The sequence below is a fragment of the Phoca vitulina genome, unplaced genomic scaffold (assembly GCF_004348235.1).
Source record: "Phoca vitulina isolate PV1807 unplaced genomic scaffold, GSC_HSeal_1.0 scaffold5, whole genome shotgun sequence".
NCBI lineage: Eukaryota > Metazoa > Chordata > Mammalia > Carnivora > Phocidae > Phoca > Phoca vitulina.
The window spans coordinates 31,897,403-31,917,995 of record NW_022589708.1 but is presented as its reverse complement, the minus strand read 5'-3'; the positions used below and the strand labels follow the sequence as shown (position 1 = coordinate 31,917,995).

At 37.2% G+C, this 20,593-nt stretch overlaps 1 pseudogene; it reads left to right on the top strand.

Moving 5' to 3' along the window:
• Positions 1-8,482: 8,482 nt before the first annotated feature.
• Positions 8,483-9,283, top strand: LOC116631394 (annotated as a pseudogene).
• Positions 9,284-20,593: the final 11,310 nt, after the last annotated feature.

Sequence of the window (20,593 nt, the reverse complement as noted above, 5' to 3'; positions counted from 1 at the left end):
GCAGGAAAAAAGGAGCCAGCACCATGTCTTTATGAACAACTTAAGGATCAGCCTAAAAACAGATAATTTAATGGGAAAGGAGGGGTGAGAGTATTGTATGTCTCTGCCTGTTGTCCAGGAAAAAATGAACAGAAGTGTTCTGACCTGCCTTTGTGTAAAGATGGAGGAGAATGAGGACGAACTTAAAGAAAGGGAATTTCCATTCAACAGTATTGAAAATACAGTAGGCTACTCAAAACAAAGATTTTTTGAGCTCACAAAGTTACCTAGCTTCTTAGAACTATATTCATCTTTAAGTAGTTTTGATGAGTAAAGTGGGAGCTGGAAGAATATGTAAACTAAGAGCAATAGTTTTAAACCAAATTCTGAATAATATCCTTTCTAGATAATCATGATTATGCAAAGTTCATGGATAGTTTCCAAGTGCTTTCTGGACAGTAAGGAGGAAATTGAAATTCATAAATACTTTTATACATCTTAATATACCTTCCTTTTGCAAACTAAAAAGGTTTCCAAGCTCTCCAAATAACAGAAGTGAGTTGTTATTTCTAAATTTGAAACTCATGCAAACACAGCAAGTCTGTCATCGAAAATCAAAGGTCAATTTTAATCTAATTCTTTATCAAAGACCAAGTTTAACAAGTTCAAATTAATGGACTCTTTTGGCCTTCAGAATTCCATTTCTTTTTTTTTTTTTAAAGATTTTATTTATTTATTTGAGAGAGAATGAGAGACAGAGAGCATGAGAGGGAGGAGGGTCAGAGGGAGAAGCAGACTCCCTGCCGAGCAGGGAGCCCGATGCGGGACTCGATCCTGGGACTCCAGGATCATGACCTGAGCCGAAGGCAGTCGCTTAACCAACTGAGCCACCCAGGCACCCCAGAATTCCATTTCTTAATGTAACCTCCCTGATTGACTTTTAATCCACTGCTCTTTAGAGGTCAATTACAAATGGCTAATTATCAAAGTAAGTCAAGAATTTGCAATGGAGAACCATGGCTATGATCATATAGCCCCTATCCCTAGGTGCCCACAGCCAATACTTTGCCATGCAGTCAAGACAAAGACCCAATCTGGAACCCCAAGGAAATACATATGTGTTTATTAGAAATAGTGTGTTCCCCAAGATATAAAGATTATTCAAACACTTAGATTCCTTCATTGTGAGTCTGACCACAGCTATTTGCCAAACAGTAATTCATTATTGTGTTTTACTTTAGTCTTTTGGTTGAGATTGTATTTGTAGCAGATGCTGTTCTATTTACACTTTCTCAGCACTGACCTTCCAGTTGCAGGTTCTGCTGGCAAACTACCTGCAACTCTCTACCTGACAGTTCTTTTCAACTGTGAGAACATATTCTGCCTATGTGCACAGTTGACTGGAATTACCAGGGGGTTTACACCATGGAGAGCAGTCTCCAACTAATGTGAAAGGTGGTGAATAAATATTCCAGCTTCTTTGCCCCTTGGTTGTGACAATTCTTGATGATTTCTACATCATCTCCCAGAGGTCTCCAGTGGAATTGTGCCTCAGTTGCCAAGAGCAGCAGCAAACTCTTTAGTCACCCTCTTTAGTTATCCCTTCTTCACCTCTTTTCCACACTCTCCTGTTGGTGTTTCTTGGGATTATCTGCCTAATAAACTACCTATTCTCACATAGTTTCAGCAGTGAACTTTGAGGAAATCAATCTGAGGTTAGGCTTATCAAAATTACTGTTATGCTCATATTTGAATATTAATAAGGAGATGTCTTTTACATTTATTTTCCCAATTTTTTATAACATGGTCATTTTTCTTTCAAATATGAAAATAATTCACAGCTATGAACTACCACTATATTCAACAATATGGATGAATCTCATGAACATAATGATGAGCAAAAGAAGGCAGACAAAAGAATACACACTGTATGATGGATTTAAATATATTTTTAAAAGCAGGCAAAACTAATTTATGATGTTAGATTTCAGGACAGATGTTGCTTTTGAGAAGGAGCATGAGGACAGTAACAAGGAGAACATCTGGGTGCTGTTTCTATTCTACTTCTTGTTCTAGGGGGTGGTTACACAGATGTATTCCCTTTGTACTAATTCATCGAGCTCTATTCTTAGTTTTTGTGTTCATTTAATTTCTATATTATTTTTTAACAAAATTTATTTTAAAAATTGGCTTAAATTAGGTACTTCTGAATACTTACTAACCCCCAAAGTATTATTTACTTCTCAAACTTGATTTTATCTTAGGTAGCAAAAACAAGTATATGAACATATTTTTTAACCCATTGTAATATGCTCTGATTGATTATCTCCCCTTAGATTCTTAAATTCAATATGTCAGCCACAATTATTCCTGAAGATATTGGCTTTATTGCTCACCAAGTGGTGATTGTTTAACATTTTAGAAAAGGCAAATCCTGACTGATGAACAATTAAATCTTCAGACTCCACTGTTTCCCTTTGCACATATGGCCTTTGCACAGGAGTAACACAGCAACTACCGTTATCTTCTAATTTCAGAAAAGCCTTAAGGAGGCAGCAGCTGTATTAGGGACAGAGAGCACTACTCCCTTAAAATTTACAAAAGGAATCTCTAAAAACGAAGTAAAACAAAGAATCTTCTGTCCCACATTGCTGAGAAATGTTTGATTAAGGAAAAAAAGAGAAAGAAGGTTTTATATATGTTCTCTCATTAATGCCATTCACAAGTTATTTTCTTTAACTATATTATAACAAAATAAATTTAAACTCTACAGTTGATGTAATTTAATGTTTCCCTCACTCTTAAGGTTGAAAGAAGGCATTTTCATGGCAGAAACATTTTCTCATATTCCTTCTCACAAAGTATCCTCCCAATTGCCTCTCATGAATTCATTCTCTTTGCAGAGTTGCTGACATTATCCTGTGAACTTCCTGTCCCTATGAACTATCTCTTATAGTTAGTAAGGTGTTCAAACAGGAGCAAGCACACACTACCTCCTAATTCAGTATTTCTTGAACTCAGCATGCCTCACACTTTGAGAAGGGCAGCCCTGTATTCTACTTCTGTGTAATTCATGAATTGCTCTGGAACCCCATCTGCCTTTGCATGCAAAGCTCTAGGAAGACCATGTATTTGGGGCCTCTTTTGCTAACTGTCCTAGGAAGGAAGGAATCTTGTCACTATAGTATTGTGCAAGATGCTCGTTTCCCCCTTCCATTCTTTCTCTTACATAATTCAGCTACTATTTTGTTCAATATTACTTTTAAAAGTAATGATTCCCCAAACTTGCCTCTCTCTTCCCGCCACACCCCGTCTCTGTCTTATAGAATGGTATCTTTGGTTCAGACACAAGGTTTTTTCAGGACCCAGCCCAATGTCTCCATGAGAATCATGACCAATTGCAGGCTTGTAATCTCATCTGTATCTTTACTCTTCCTCATGGCCATACACGATATCATATACTTACATTTCTTCTTTTGCCTTTTCAGTCTCATATCCATAGTCGTATGCCAAGACAAAAAGCTCTTTTGTTAAATAGCAACAACTTCCTGCCTCATGATGTTTACTCATTTTCAGCACCTTTTGCTCAGCTGAGAAATGATTCAGAACTGCTTCTTACATCTATGGATAGGCAGCATCACAACTGTCTACCACTTTGCTCACTTTCACTGTTGACCTTTCAAACACACCCCTTTCTCTACCCTAAGCTTTTATCCTACTCTTCAAAGCGTCCCTCTCTTTGTCTTGACTTAAGATGAAAGTTCTTAATATGACTTAAATATTTCTCTCAGTCTTTCCAGATAAACTGCATCTCATTCAAAATCCTATACTAACTTTAGCAATTCTTTGGCAGTGGACACAACCCAAACATATGTGCATGTACATTTTTCCAGTGATATACTTATATGTGTGTTGCCTACTTCAATTAGAAAAACTGCTCCAAATAAGGGACTCCTTATTTCCTTTGGTATTGGCACCACATACAGTGTGACCACACAACTGTGTCATGTAATTAGCAATATCTTTTTTTTTTAAGATTTTATTTATTTATTTGAGAGAGATAAAGTGAGCGAGAGAGAGAGAGAAGGAGCAGGAGAGGCGGGACAGCGGGAGGGGGAGAAGTAGACTCCTTGCTGAGCAGGGAGCTTGACGATGTGGGGATCAATCCCAGGACTCTGGGATCATGACCTGAGCCGAAGGCAGACACTTAACTGACTGAGCCACCCAGGCACCCCTCAGTATCTTCTTTTTAGAGATGGAGTAACGTGACACAAACCCTTTACAGGAGTGGCTTCTACATTTCATCAGACTCCCTGAACCACATTGGCCTCTGTGATCCTGGTCACAAACTCTAATCCTACAGTTATGAGGAACACTATCTTAATGAAAATATGCCATTTACATGCATCTATGGTACAAAGTATCTTGCACTGACAACCATCAGAATATTATCAAGTCAATTATAGAAACAATAAAGATTCAGAATTTAACAAAGATAGATATAATCAGATGATAGATATATATGGCAGGCAATTAGGGAGGTAGGTACACAAAGAGACACAAACAGAAAGACAGACCATCCCAGTGAATGCTAAGGGAAAGGAAATATAATATAGAATAACCCTTAGAAAAAAGTTATATTGGATTTCTGTTATTTCCATTATGTATGCTTAAGTGAAGAATGGATAAACATCATTCCATGAACATCATACCATGTTTGTTGAATGAATTCATTTTCTTGACTATACACTTTGTGCCATATGGATACCAAGACTGTCCTTCCTGCCTCTAAGGCACACACAGTCTGGCAGAAGAGAAACAATAATCTGAAATGATTTTCTTTTAGACGAATGCTTTATTATCTGATCCTACCTCAGCTGTGAGATGATAAACAGGGGTTAGTTCCCATCTTTTCTTAGATTTGTTCTTTCTAATAATCATTCTAGAGGAATGTTAATAGCTGTTGAACTTTAAAAATAAAGTTTTATGGTAGGGAAAGTTTGAGAAATACCAGGTTAAACTGGTTTCTTAACTGCAGCAGGATTTCTTGAAACTTTTATGTTAATGGCCATCATGAATCTCCAATAGGTATAAACTAGACAGCATTCCACAAATGGATTTAGCCACTAAATACTTTGGTGTGTGTGAATTATTTCATTGAGCTATTTTTCTGCCAAATGTATCTGGAGGAATTTTTCATTTACCATTATGGTATTTACTTAAAAGTAACAAAACAAAATTATCTGAAGCATTAAGAGCATATATCTCTGTGATATCCAAGGTGATACTAGGTTAATGAGGAATTTGAGAGCCTTTCTCTGATATCACCTCTTTAGCTTTGATTCTGTATCCTACATGTCATCCCTGCCAAGCCCCTTCCTGTCCTCTTCCTAGGGATGAGCTGAATACACTTACCAGTGCCTTCAATTCCCTTGCCCCTCAACTGGACCAATCTACATCATTATTTCAGCTCAGAATCCTTTCTTGAACTTGACACTCAGGTATCCAGCTTAACCCTAGACAGCACTTTCTCAATATCTCCTTGAGATATCACAGGCACCACAATATGATAAATTCAACCAACCTTCTGTCTTTCTTATGTCAATGATACGACACCCATCTACCCAGTTACTTAAGCCACAGACGTAGTGTCAATTTGAGCTCTCCCTCTATCCAACTGCCAAGGTCAATCGAGAAACAAACTTTCTCCTCAGTTTCCCTATTGCCTCTACTCTGGATGCGGACTCTATCATTTCTCACTAACAAATGTGTAATAGCTTCTAACTATTGTCCATGTCCTTTATATGCATCAACACAAAACTGTATTTAAAATACAAATTTGTGTTGTCACTCTCCCTAAAATTTTTCATTATCTCTTCACTGACTGTTGAAAAAGACAAAACTCTTTAACATATGCAGCAGGAATGAAGATTTTTCCACACTCAGATCAAGAAACATAACATTAATTTTTAAATCAAATGTATCGTGTTCTCCAGGGTAATTAAAAATTCACTGTTTCTGGGGACTCCTGGGTGGCTCAGTTGGTTGAGCATCTGTCTTTGGCTTAGGTCATGATCCCGGGGTCCTGGAATCAAGCCCCGCATTGGGCTCCCTGCTCAGCTGGGAGCCTGCTTCTCTCTCTGCCTCTCTCCCCCGCTCGTTCTCTCTCTCTCTGAGATAAATAAGTAAAATCTTAAAAAAAAAAAAATTCACTGTTTCTTTCTTTGAGTTTCTCAAACCTCTCTAGACTTGCAAAAGAAACTAGAGTCTTAAATGGTATCCAGGAAATAAAAGAAGAAGTCATGGTTTTAGTTCATGGAGATCACCACTATCACTGTGACTCTGTTTATTCCGTGAGGTTGCCTTCCATCTGCTTCCTCACCCTCCATTGGACACTAATCTCATGCTGCTCAGGTTATGTCCTTCATAATTGTGCCCCCCTCTCCTTTAACTGCAACTTGCTCATCAGACACTCATGACAGCCACAGGCCCGAGTGCCAATACTCTGAAGCACAACACGTATAGGTCTGTGCCACTGATGGAAATCCTCTCAAAACCTTTCCCACATCCAGCTCCCATCATTCTAGGAAGACCATTTCCTCCTCTTCATCCAGAACTCCAGCCTCTCTCAATAGAACTAAGGTCCCAAAGAAAAACCTAGGTAAGGGGATATCCTCCAGGCACCTCATAGCATCTTTATCAGTCCTGAAACAAAATGTTATTCAGGCCCTTTTCTCTGCCCAATGAACACCAGAACACAAGTAGTTGGCTTTCTCCTTAACATGAGGGAGGCAAAAATGCAGTCTCATTTCTTTGAATACTCTCTATGCCCTAGAAGGATCCCAATTCCCCTTTACTTAATCTAGTTATTTTTTCCATAGCACTTTTTACATTTTAATATGCTGAAAGATGTATTTACTTATTTTTCTCATTGTTGATGATCTCTCACCTAAATCTTAGGAGGGCAGGGCTTTTTGTCTCTTCTGTCAAATGCATATATCTTGATTGCCTGTAACAGGGCCTGGCACATATTAAGCACTTAATAAACTATTGCTGGATGGATACATAAATTAATAAATGAATGAATGAGCAGGAGAGGGAGGGAAAATGCCTCTCATTTGCATCTCTTAAGATCAGCATAAACAAAACAGAAATCCATACTTTAATCCATACCGTACTACTTCTTGTTTTCTTGCCTTTCATTCCTAACACTGTTCTCTCTGTCTGAATATTCTCCCTTATTTTTTTTAAAGATTTTACTTATTTATTTTGAGAGAGAGAGAGAAAATGCACGAGTGGGGGGAGGAGAGGTGCAGTGGGAGAGGGAGGGACAGAGGGAGAGGGAAGAGCAGACTCCCCACTGAGTGGGGAGCCCAGTGCGGGGCTTGATCCCAAGTCCGTGAGATCATGACCTGAGCTGAAGGCAGATGCTTAACCAACTGAGCCACCCAGGTGCCCCTGAATGTTCTCCCTTCTATCATGTACACTATACACACACACACAAACACTCTCACACACACACACATACACATCCCTCAGGTAACTTTCAGGAAAAAGGGAGATATGAGCAAAGGTATCTAATCACCATTTCTTCCCAAAGAGAACCAAACAAAATGCAAAATTAGTGATAACTTCTACCAAGCCTTCATATAAGACTCTTAATTGTGAAGAACAGAAACTAATCTCAAGAAGTTATCTCAAGAAAATAAATAATATATACATTAACTATGTACAGTTTTTTGGGTGCTAATCACACCTCAATAAAATGGTTTAAAAATAAACTAAAGTAAATTATATAAATTTAAATAAATGGCTATTGTAAGCATTTTATACTTTGGGACTGTAACGACATCAGAAACTGAGGCAACTTGATTAACTGCACTTGTTCCATCTCTTGAAGTGAGGCACCATGCTCTCACTTCCACGGTATGTCCTGTAGTGACCAGCTAGCTCCCTCTGCTTACTCTTAGTTTCTGGTCCCTCACCATTTAGTCTGTGAGACACTACAATAAAACTGATATGGCTCTGATTCTTCCTAATGGATTCTTAACCAACTATTGCAAGGCTACCTGAATCATTTACTTAGATTTTATTAGATCAAACATGGAAAAGAAATAGATTGGCTCAACTCATTTTTTAATGCCACCACATAGATTGCTGCTCAGTCCATGCATTTGTGAGTCAGATTCAGATACCTATGGCCCAAGCAGTTATGGCAAAGGGTCCAAGGTCATATGAAACAAAATACAATTATCTAGGTAGCTAGAAGAACATAGGATTGGCATGACAGATATTCAGATGACTGGCTTATTCAATACAACATGTTACTGAGGCAGCAGGAGCTATGGATTCCTGAACTGGAATGCTAGAAATTCTAAATCAAAATAAGAAAGCAACAACTAACATTCCACTACCCAAACTGTGACAGTAGTTAATTAACACAGGAAGTAAGTCAAAGAAGAGCTCCTGGTAGAAACTCATTAACTTCCCATAATTTGAGAGGATGAGAGCAAGTAAGGGAAAAGACAAGAACCACTCTATTTCTGCTATTATAGATCATTTAAGACCTGTTGTGCCAACCGAGTAATCCAAGACATACAGCTTTACTAGATATGGTGGTTCCCTTCCCAGATGCAGTGGTTAGTAGTACCAAGAAGAAAGCTGGTCACAGTCACACCATGTCCCTGGACATGAATCTAGGCTGAAGAGAAGCCTGTATGAACTTTACCTGCATACTTTGACATCAGCACACATTAGAAAATACAAAAAATAAAGGGCCCCGTGATAGGAATATCTACGATCTATTTTCTCCCTACTTATTTCTGGCCTTAGAGTTTTGTTGTCCAATACAGTACCCACTACCATATGTGGCTATTTAAATTTAAATGTAATTAAATTATATTAAATTAAAAATTCAGGGGTTTACACCCTGAGCAATACCTGCAATTGAAGATTCCTCCCCAGTAGGTAGCTGCCTGTCAGCATGGGCTCAAGAGTTTGTGAACAGCAAAATCCAACCCAGGAAGGTTGTTGTGTTCCTCAAGCCCACCTGCCTCTACTGCAGAAGAACTCAAGAGCTCCTCAGCCATTGCCCTCCAAACAAGGGTTTTTGGAATTTGTCGATATCATAGCCACCAGTGACACAATCAAGATTCAAGATTATTTGCAACAGCTCACAGGAGCCAAAATAGTACTTTGGGTCTTCATTGGTAAAGATTGTATAGGTGGATGCACTAATCTGATAGAAATACATAAGAGTGAGGAACTGTTGAAGCAGCTAAAGCAAATTGGAGCTCTACAATAATTACAGAGCAGACCCCAGGCTGATATCCCCCTTGAGAGCAGGATGGCATTGCAAATGACTATACTTCCTGGTGGATGTATCTGGGGCTAGGAGCCACAGCAACTGTTTACTTAAAATTCTGAAATATGTTAACCAAAAAAAGAGAGAGAGAGGGTACACTTTTTGGCAAACACAGATTTTCCTTCTTTTGACTTAATATTAAAAGTGGACCAACTTGCCCCAAATCACAGGTCTGAGAAGGTTGATGGACAACTTGAGTTTTTGCTTTCAATTGGTCCTTTGGGTTCCAAAAAAAAAAAAAAACCATGACAAGTTATGGCTTAGGATTCACTCAGTGACTCAAAAGATATTCTTTCTCTTTGACACACGTTTCTTACTAACTGTTCCCTATGTGCTAGGACTCCTCTACCTCTAAGCCAGTGTTTTTCAGCCAAGTTTATCCCACCCCCTCTAGGATGAATCTATAACTGGTTTTCTGCCAGTTTTATTGAGTCTACTTTCCACCTATTTTATTGAGTCTGACTTTATAGAATTTGCATTACAAAAACAATAGGTAATTTGAATGTGCTTTTTCAAGCTACCTGTGTCTCCCCAGTCGTCATCCCCATCCTACCCCATCCCATCTTAAGAATTTCTGCTCTGAACCAGTGTTCTTAATCTTGACAACTCACAGGGATGTGAGTTGGGTGTCTCAGTCGGTTAAGCATCTGCCTTCAGCTCAGGTCATGATTCCAGGGTCCTGGATCGAGTCCCTCATCAGGCTCCTTGGTCAGTGGGGAGCCTGCATCTCCCTCTGCCGGCCACACCCCCTGCTTGTACTCTCTCTATCTGACAAATAATTAAATAAAATTTAAGAAAAAAAGTCTTGACAACTCACAGATCTCATAGGAAATGTCAACAACTCCGTGAAGAGTCTTGAGGACCCAATTTCAGAAACGCCACATGAAAAGTTAAGCATGGTTGGTCCTCATTTGGTGGATGCACAGGGATCAGAGGTACAAGTGCAGCTGCTGTGGCACCTCTGTTATGTACGATGCTTGTCCACATAATCCTAAATAAGTGAGTATTAACTTGTTTATATTATAAAAAGTAAAATATAAAATTTAAAATATTATCACAGAAAACTTGCAAACCCCTCCCCTAAGAATATGTCTGTGAAAGTGGCTGAATTTGAGAAACACAGTCCTAAATGATTTTTTCTCTCTCCTTTTTCTTTCCACTTTATGAAAACTTAAGAGTCCCCTATTGTGAAGTTTGTTCTAGAATTGCAATATTAAGTTAATTTCCTTCTGCAGTCTCTAATGCGAATGGTTAATTTCTTTTCTAATAAAGAAATACCGGGAGATGAAAAAAAAATTCAGTTCCTCAGTTGCATTAGCCAAATTTCAAGTGCTCAATGGTCACATGTGGCCAGTGACTATCATACTGGACAATGCAATATATACAACATTTCTTTCCTAGAGTATCGATTGGTAGTAATACACAAATAATAAACATCAAAATTACTTGATGAATTACAAAGTCCATTTGGAAAACATAAATGAGAATCCGAAAAACACCAAAAGGGGGGGAAAAAAAAGGTAGGGAATGTGCCTAGAAGTAGTATGAAAATACATGTAAAGCTGTTACAATTAAAACAGCACTGGAGATATCAAAAGAAATAGAAAAATAGATCAATGCACAATATGCTAGTACAGAAATATTTCTAAATATATGTGGGAATTTTAAAATCATAAAATGTGTCACTTTAAATCATTGATATTAGAACAAGTAGATATAAATTTTGGAAGAAAATAAAATAATTAGTAGCTACTTACTTTACATTTATTTAAAAAATCACTCCAGAAAAGACTAAAGATCTAACTGCATTCAAAACAGCTTAATAATCTTGAGATTAAAAAAAGATAGAAAAGGTCTTTTAAGGAAGATATGAAACCAGGAATAATTGTAGACACAATATAGGAAAAAATCCTGAAGTATATATAAACCTGAACTTGCAAATTAAAATGGTTTGCTTTGTACTACTGGGTGTTTACCCCAAAGATACAAATGTAGTGATCCGAAGGGGCACGTGCACCCTAATGTTTATAGCAGTAATGTCCACAATAGCCAAGCTATGGAAAGAGCTTAGATGTCCATCAACAGATGAATGGATAAAGAAGATGTGGTGTATATATATACAATGGAATATTATGCAGCCATCAAAAAATGAAATCTTGCCATCTGTGACAATGTGGATGGAACTAGAGGGTATTATGCTCAGTGAAATAAGTCAATCAGAGAAAGACAAGTATCATATGATCTCACTGATATGAGGAATTTGAGAAACAAGACAGAGGATCATAGGGGAAGGGAGGGAAAAATGAAACAAGACGAAACCAGAGAGGGAGACAAACCATAAGAGACTCTTAATCTCAGGAAACAAACTAAGGGTTGCTGGAGTGGAGGGGGGTTGGAGGGATGGGGTGGCTGGATGATGGACATTGGGGAGGGTATGTGCTTTGGTGAGCGCTGTGAATTGTGTAAGAACGAAGAATCACAGACCTGTACCCCTAAAACAAATAATACATTATATGTTAATAAAAAAATAATAAAATGGTTTGCTTTGTAACATGCATAGTCATGAAAAGTGGCCATCATCTGGAAATGGCTTGAATATTTTCTGAATTTCAAAGATAAAAAGAGAATTCTGAAAGGAATCTAAGCAGGAAAAAAAACAGCTTCCCTCCCAAAAAATAATACATTTTATTCAAGATTCCTTTAAGCAGTAACAAAAAATGACTGTATATTTAACTTCAACTTCCAAAAAGTAGAAATAGTATAAGCCACTTTTGACCATGATGTAATAAAAGTGGAAAAAGTTTTTAAAGTATAAATTTAAAAACCCAATCAGATAGAAATGTAAGGAAACAAAACCACACTGTTCTAAATAATTCCTAGGGCAAAGAAGAAATCAAGGCTCTAATTGTGGACTATTAAGGTAAAGAAGGATACTAAAGAACTTCTGGCTCCTGACAGATGATAAACTAGCTTGAGCTACTGGATTCCTCTAAAAAAATTAAGACATAAATAGGAATGAAAGAGGAGAGCTCAGATACAAACAACTTAATCTGTAAGAACCTCTTACAGAGAAATAAAGAAGCATATCTGGAATCTTCTATCTGTACAAGAAAGAGAAGCCTATCTCAGATTCTTTCCTTAAACTCACCAGAAGGTCTACAAAGCTAGTCCTCTGGCTCATCACACCTTCTTGCATATTACAGATAGTATAGTTATTGCCCCAGGAGAAACTGAGCTCATGGGCAAGAACAACTAGGTGATACGTATATGAGAAATTATACTTTACAAAGAGGCCCATACCTCTATGTGCATTCATTCCCACATGCTCTTCTTACAATGTAACTTACACTCCCTTCACCAAGATATATGGTCTATGTTCTTTCCTCTCAAATTTGGGCAGAAACTCATGCCTGCTTCAAACAGTGGAGTAAGAAAAAAGTGATCTATACGACTTCCAAGACTAGACCAAAAAAAATATTACAACTCAGCCTGATTCTTTTTTTCCCTCTCTCTCTCTCTCTTTCTCTTTTGGAATCCAGCCACCATGTTGTGAGGAAACTTAAGCCAAACAGAGAAGTCACATGTGGGTTTTCTTGTACACAGCCCCAGCCAGCCTCCAGCCGACACCTGCATCCACTACCAGAAGTGTGAGAGAATGCAATTCATATCATTCCAGTCCCCAACTTTCAAGTCTTCCAGCTGAGGCCCCAGACAATGTGGAACAGAAATAAGCTACCCCTGCTCTATGCTGTCTGAATTTCAGAACCACAGAAACCATGAAGGACAAAAAAATGATTACTGTTTTCTAAAGTCATTAAGTTTTAAGATAATTTGTCATAAATTTGTTGTGTGGCAATAGATAACTAATACAAAGGACATTCGTTACAAAGAAAAGCTTTATGACATAAAGTAGGACAAAAAACAAGAATAAAATTCTCAAAGAAATAGTTCAGGTTATAGATTATATGAAACGGGCACCAGAAGTTGAAAAGAATAATCAAATAGAAATACTGAATACTGAAGATATAAGAGTCAAAAAACAAAATAAAATAGATGAAATAAATTGCAGAATCTATAAAAACAAAGAAGGTATAAAGAGATGAAATTAAGAGATATGGAGAACAGAATAAAATACCAACATAGAGACAACAGAAATCTCAGAAAATGACAAAGAAAAGGATGAGAGAAAAATTCAAAGGTAATGATGATATGTTTCCCTGTATTTCAGAATCGATTAAAGACCTTAAATCTAAAAATCTAGAGAATGCAAAACTGAATAGTTAAGGAAAAAAACCTACTCTATACATGTTATAGCAAAATTTAAGACCATCAAAGTCATAGATATTAAAGGATAACTTTTTTTGTTTGTGTGTGTGTGTTCTTCATTGGTGTCCTGCATTAAGTTTGTGATTAGAAAAATAACACAAAACATTTGAGATTAGGTATCATCTTCTCCAGACATATTCCCTATCCAGCCCCCTCTGAGGACAGATTCAGTGTCCCTATTTTGGGATTCTATAATATCTTGTTCACAATTCAGAAATTGTTCTTACCATGCTGTGTCTGTCCCCACCTATTAGCATGTTGAGTGGTGGTTATTTAATGAGAGTGACCACATCAAAACCCCAAGGGAGTTGTTTTTGTTATTAATAATGGTGTTTCTTTTCTTTTTTTTTTTTAAGATTTTATTTATTTATTTGACAGAGAGAGACACAGCGAGAGAGGGAACACAAGCAGGGGGAGTGGGAGAGGGAGAAGCAGGCTTCCCGCAGAGGGGAGAGCCTGATGCGGGGCTCGATCCCAGGACCCTGGGATCATGACCTGAGCCGAAGGCAGACGCTTAACGACTGAGCCACCCAGGCGCCCCAATGATGGTGTTTCTTAATCTACTTGTTCGGATCCCACTGCAGAGCTCCTGAACCTGAATCTTTAGGACTGGAGTACAGGTTTTTAAAAATACTCCAAAATTTAACCTTGGTTAAATCCATCAATACAGAGGAAAGGGACTACATATTTACCTCTGTATCCTATGACTTACACAGTGCCTGACATATAGCATATGATCAGAAAAATATCTGTTGAGTGAACACATGATATGTAGATGTACATTATTTCTAACATGTGTAAACTAATGACATTTGTGTCTCCAAAAACCACAGCAAAGTGTTTTGCAGTATGAAAATTCAATGTCATTTACTAATCCTAATGTTGTCATCAGTGTTATCTAATATCCTTATGCATTCTTTTGTCAGAGATCAAGTTTTATGTCACTATTGACATACTGTTGAGGATCTTGATTTCAAGTGAACATTTTCCTTCCAATGCTAGATACTGGGCAGCTTAAACTGAAATCTGTCATGTACCTTCGCATTCCAGATTTAGCTATGATTACAAAATAGTTTTAGTCCATGGATAGATATCTCACTTTCCCCCAGAGTAATATGATGCAGGTTTCTGGGTAAAAAACATACTGAATAAGGAATCTCATACATAGAAAAGATTAAAATTGCTGAATGTATCAAGAAACCACTAACTTATCTTTTCTTAGAATTTCAAATGACAGTAGTAGCTATTGTCATTAAATGTGGAAAATTCCATAAAACAACTGTTTATTTTTCACTCTTCTTTTTAGGAAGAATGCACATATGGGTCTCCACCCACAGTGATTATTTTAGTTTTGAAATGGTTAGGAAAATCAGAACAGTCCCTTGGTAATTTTAATACCTTATCCTTGTGGAATGCCTTCCAATTTCCAGAGCATTTTCACTGACATTATCTCATTTGGGCATTAGAGCGACCCTCTGGGCTTTACACAGCTTTACAGATGAAGAACTCTTTGGAGATTCCAGTCTGATAAGTGATTGACTCAGAGACTCAGAGCAGAACTGGGATGAGGACCAGACCATCTGCCTTCCTGCATGGTATTCTCTCTATCACTCTACAGTGCTTCCGGAAAATTCTGCCCAAAGAAACAACGGAACATGGGCATTTACATATTTAATTGTCCTGTACTCTCAAAGTCCGCTACTGACTTATTTCAGCTGGAATTCTGGGAAGAAGCACCTCCTCAGTCATGTAAAATGGAGAAAGAGAATAGATAAGGATACAATACAATATCAAGAAAAGAGAATCTTTGGGGTGCCTGGGTAGCTCAGTTAGTTAAGCGTCCAACTCTTGGTTTTGGATCAGGTCACAATCTCTAGCTTGTGAGATTAAGCCCTGCCTTGGACCCCAGGCTCAGCTCAGAGTCTGCTTGAGATCCTTTCCCCCTGCCTCCCCCTCCCCCTTTTGCTCCTCCCTGGGCTTGCAATCTTTCTCTCTCTCTCAAATAAATAAATAAATAAAATCTTAAAAAAAAGAAGAGAGTCTTCATATTCTGTTGTGATGTGCTTCCTATGTGTTACATGAAGAATTTTCTCCATTTCATAATGTAAAAACATATTTACAATTTTAAAAGCCAATTAACATATTTAAAATCACAGCCAACTCTGGGCAGTTAGTATCAGAGTTTTCGGTCAACATTTATAGGAGATAGTTGTTGTGTGTCAGAAACTTCAATGTTTTCTATAATTCCTATTTAACCTTCCCTTCAGTCTTACAAGTGTATGGCATTTACATTATTCCAGCTTTCATAAGAGGTAAGTGTACAGTTCTATGCTATGTGCCAGCAATAATCATAAAAATATGTTAAACATGACCCCATGCCAAAACTAGGTTTCATGAAAAGTGATCTGTCCATGATGCAGTTGGCGGGCAGGGTGCACAGCTGACTGATATTTAAACTTTTAGGAAGTTAATGCCCAGAGGAAGCATATAAGGCAGATGTGGAAATTCATAGAGGAGTTCATCATAGGACATCGTGTTACAGAAATGGGAGAAAATTTTTTCCACTTCCCTAATTCACAGGAACATTGCAGGAATGAATGTCAATAAAACATCGAACCACCTAGATAAGAACAGTTGAGCCTCTCAGAAAAGACAAAATGTAAGTTAAAGATTCATCCAAATTTCAAATTTCTTTGTATAACCTATGTAACTGACTACATATGCAAGAAGGACAAATTAATGACCCTTGGAGGGTTTTCCCATTTCATGACTCAGAGTTTTTAAATTTTATAAATTAAGGCTTAATTTTCATTTTAAAAATAAATTCCAATACTGAAGGAATAAATAGCTGATTCATTCTGGTTCCGTGCACTACTTTTCATTATATTTTATATTTTTTGAGCAGCCAATAGTTCGACTGTGATGTCAGATAACATATGCCACCCAGATTCTGCACCACACCAGTGGCCAGCAGTTCAGCTCCCCACCCCCATGCAGCTGAGCGCAAAACAGAGCTCCTGACCTCCTCAAAACTTCCCGCTAACTCATTCTGAGATTTTCTCTATGAGACAATAGGGCAGAACAAGAAATGCCTGAGGCTCAGAAATGTGCACGGTCATTTCAGACTAGCTCATACACCTGGATCTCTATAGACTGGGTCTAGGCACAGAAGAGAATCATCAGAACTCCCACATTAAACAATTTTCCTCTCCTCTTACATTCAAGATGAATCCAATAGCAATATCTAGGGTTTCTACCTTAGCCAGCTGCTTCAGCTGCACTTAGAGCTCTTTGACAAATGTACCATGGAGCTCCAGATTGAAAATGCCTTCCCCTTCCAATCTTATGATCAATGGTTTTCCACAGAATTTACACGGTATTTCAATATTGGGAATGGAATTAAAGTAGCAAGGATATATTCATTCAATATTCACTTACTGAGTACATACCATGAGCCAGGCACTTTGCTCATATTAAGTATTTTATAGATTTACATCAATAACTTGAATTGCTTCAACCACATAATATATGTTAAATTGTACAAATGCAGCTGAAGTACAATAAAAAAGAGTCATCACACTTAAAACATATTGCCATTCAGAAAATGACCATCTAACTGTAAATGGTATAGCTCTTACATCATGCACTGGAAGGAAGAAAGCCTGAAGAGGCCTGCTCTTTGCTGCTAGTGTTCATTCAGTTATATTTTCTCTCATCCAAGAATTAATCAGTTAAATTTGTCATTCTAAATAAGTTTAAAACTTTATAAGGAAATAGATCATCTCTAAATGCTATGACTTTAAATTTTTCATTCCAAGATTTACCCAAGACCTTTTTCTTACAACACACTGCTAGATGGTAAATTAACAGAAGCCATGTCTCTTAACCATGAAGGAGTTAAAATAATATATTTTATTATAACCAGGCTGACTTAAAAGAAGATAGGTCTTCCCAGTTAAACCAAATAGAGAGAGAAAAACTTGAAAAGATAGTGATAAATAAATATATAGGTTAAGAAGAAGTGAGCAAGTCAAAGATCTTGATCTATCATACATCTTCCCTCACTATGAATGATTTCATTTGCTTTTTAAATAGATAGATACAAAAACAGCATTTTCCCTTGGCAAGAAAGTAACTGTTTTGTATTATTTACCTAGATTGCATCTGTGTTTCTAAAAAGAACAGTAAATACATTTCTGGAGCAAGACATGTTTCTGTGATAATGTGAGTAATGCTTCTTAAACACTTTGGAGATTATTAGAACGTTTTCCAGAAGCTGCTATTGAACTCAGTCAGTTTAGCAAGAACACAAGATAAAGAGGAAAAGATGCTCTCAGCATTTTTCACTAAACTATTAGTAGAGAGCTGCAATTGGAAGGCCTCCAGGAGAGTAATTGCCAGAAGGTGAGGGCCAGGATTCTACCCAGACATTCAGAAGGCAATCTGATTCCAAGCCAGTCTGAAAGCTATATAGGCCCAGGATGCCTTCCTCAGGAGGGCTCTCTGAATGAACACCCCAACTTGGGTGATATCCCCTTCCCCCATCCCAAATACTGGAATAACTTTAAGCCTGCCCTGAGAAGTTAGATTCACAATATGGCTGTTGAAGAATCTTCTAATAGGTGTTCAGAACTTAATTAAGTAAATATTTCCAATAGTGTTAAAGAGAAAAAAAGACCTGGTAAGATTAAGTCTTATATATGTTCCCTCCCAAGCCAGGCCAGACATTCCTATGGAATGGGAAAAGATATTTGCAAGTAACATATCTGATAAAGGCTTAGTTTTCAAAATATATAAAGAACTTATCCAACTCAACACGCAAAAACCAAATAATCCAGTTAAAAAATGGGCAGAAGACATGAAAAGATATTTTTCCAAAGAAGACATACAGATGGACAACAGACACGTGAAAAGATGCTCAACATCACTTATCGTCAGGAAAATACAAATCAAAACTGCAATGAGATACCACCTCACCCCAGTCGGGATAACTAAAATTAACACAGCAAACAAAAAGTATTGGTGAGGATGTGGAGAAAGGGGAACCCTCTTAACATCATTGGTGGGAATGCAAACTGGGTGCCGCCACTCTGGAAAATAGTATGGAGGTTCCTTAAAAAGTTAAAAATAGAACTACCCTATGATCCAGCAATTGCATTACTAGGTATTTACCCAAAGAATACAAAAATTCAAAGAGATACATGCACCCTGATGTTTATAGCAGCATTATCAACAATAGTCAAATTATGGAAAGAGCCCAAATATCCATCCACTGATGAAGATGTATACACACACACACACACACACACACACAATGGAAGAATATGGTGGTGTATACACACACACACACACACACACACAATGGAATATTACTTAGCCATAAAAAAGAATGAAATCTTGCCATTTGCAATGACATGGAGGAACTAAAGAATGTTAGGCTAAGCAATATAAGTCAAAGGAAGACAAATACCATATGATTTCATTCATATGTGGAATTTAAGAAACAAAACAAATGAACATGGGGAATAAAAGAGAGAAAAACCAAGAAACAGACTCTTGAGTGTAGAAAACAAACTAATGGTTACCAGAGAGGAGGAGGTGGGTGGGGGAATGGGGGAAATAGGTGTTGTGGATTAAGGAGGACACTTGTTGTGATGAGTACCAGATGTTGTATGTAAACACTGAATCACTAAATTCTACACCTGGAACTAATAGTATACTGTATGTTAACTAACTGGAATTTAAATAAAAACTTGGATAGATAGATGATAGATAGATAGATAGATAGATAGATAGATAGATAGATAGATAGATAGATTCTAATGATACCTCCACAGATTCTCTCTGGCTTTTTTACCAATATACTTACTGGTATATTATTATACAAATATACCAATATACTTATTGGTATATTTCCAGGATTAACTATAATAAATATAAGTTTTGTTCTTTCCCCCAGACTTTTTCCCAGAGCTTTGACTCCCAGAGCTGTGACATTAGAATGTTGTCTCTTTCAAGTTCAATTTACCCTCAAATTCAACATTTCTAAAACGAAGTATATTACTCCATTCCTCCACCTTTCCTCTAAACCAGATATTCCTGATTTATTTCATCCTTTCTGTTAAGAGTATCACCATCATCTCATTGCTATTTAGAACCTCAGTGTCGGTTTTTTTTTTAGAAAGAATGGTGTTTGTGTCATTTCATTTTGTTTTTGAAATTGCTCCATTAGAAACACATTTAATATTTACTTACCTAGACTTATACTTAGAGGAATGCTTTTAAATAACATTCAGAATTTTCAGATCTCATTTATCAGTTGACTAATTATAACTGAATTATATTCAGCAGGTTAACTTCAAAAGGTGGTTGAACAGATTCAACTTCCTATGGCCAACACAGCTTACTCTTCTAAGAAAACAAATGCAATTCTCTAGACTAAACATCCTAACAAATGTAGTTGTTTGGTTTGTTTTTTTTTAACAATCAATCTGAAGTTTATAAACCATCAGGTCTTGGATCTAGTAAAACAAACCTTTAACTATTACAGAAAAACCCTCTGCTCTTTTCAATAAACAGGTTGACAGAAATTCAATGTTAGTATGGCAAGATACAGAAGTATATTTAGCTTAAATTTTTGGATAACGTAGTTAGCTTCTAATTCCATATGGGTACATATGGCTATTACCTACTCAGTTTCTGTCAAAAAATGTATTTTTTTTGATACTTGTTCAAATGACTCAGTAGAAACTAAATCAAGTTACTATACTGACCATGGGTCTTTTTCCTCATAGATTTGCCAACGAATAAAAAAGCTGTGTTCAAGTTAAACTCAAGATGCAAACATGGATGCATAAAAATATCTTTATTCCTTTAACACACATAGGTGTTCCTCCATCTACCCGTTCATATCCACACAGCTCT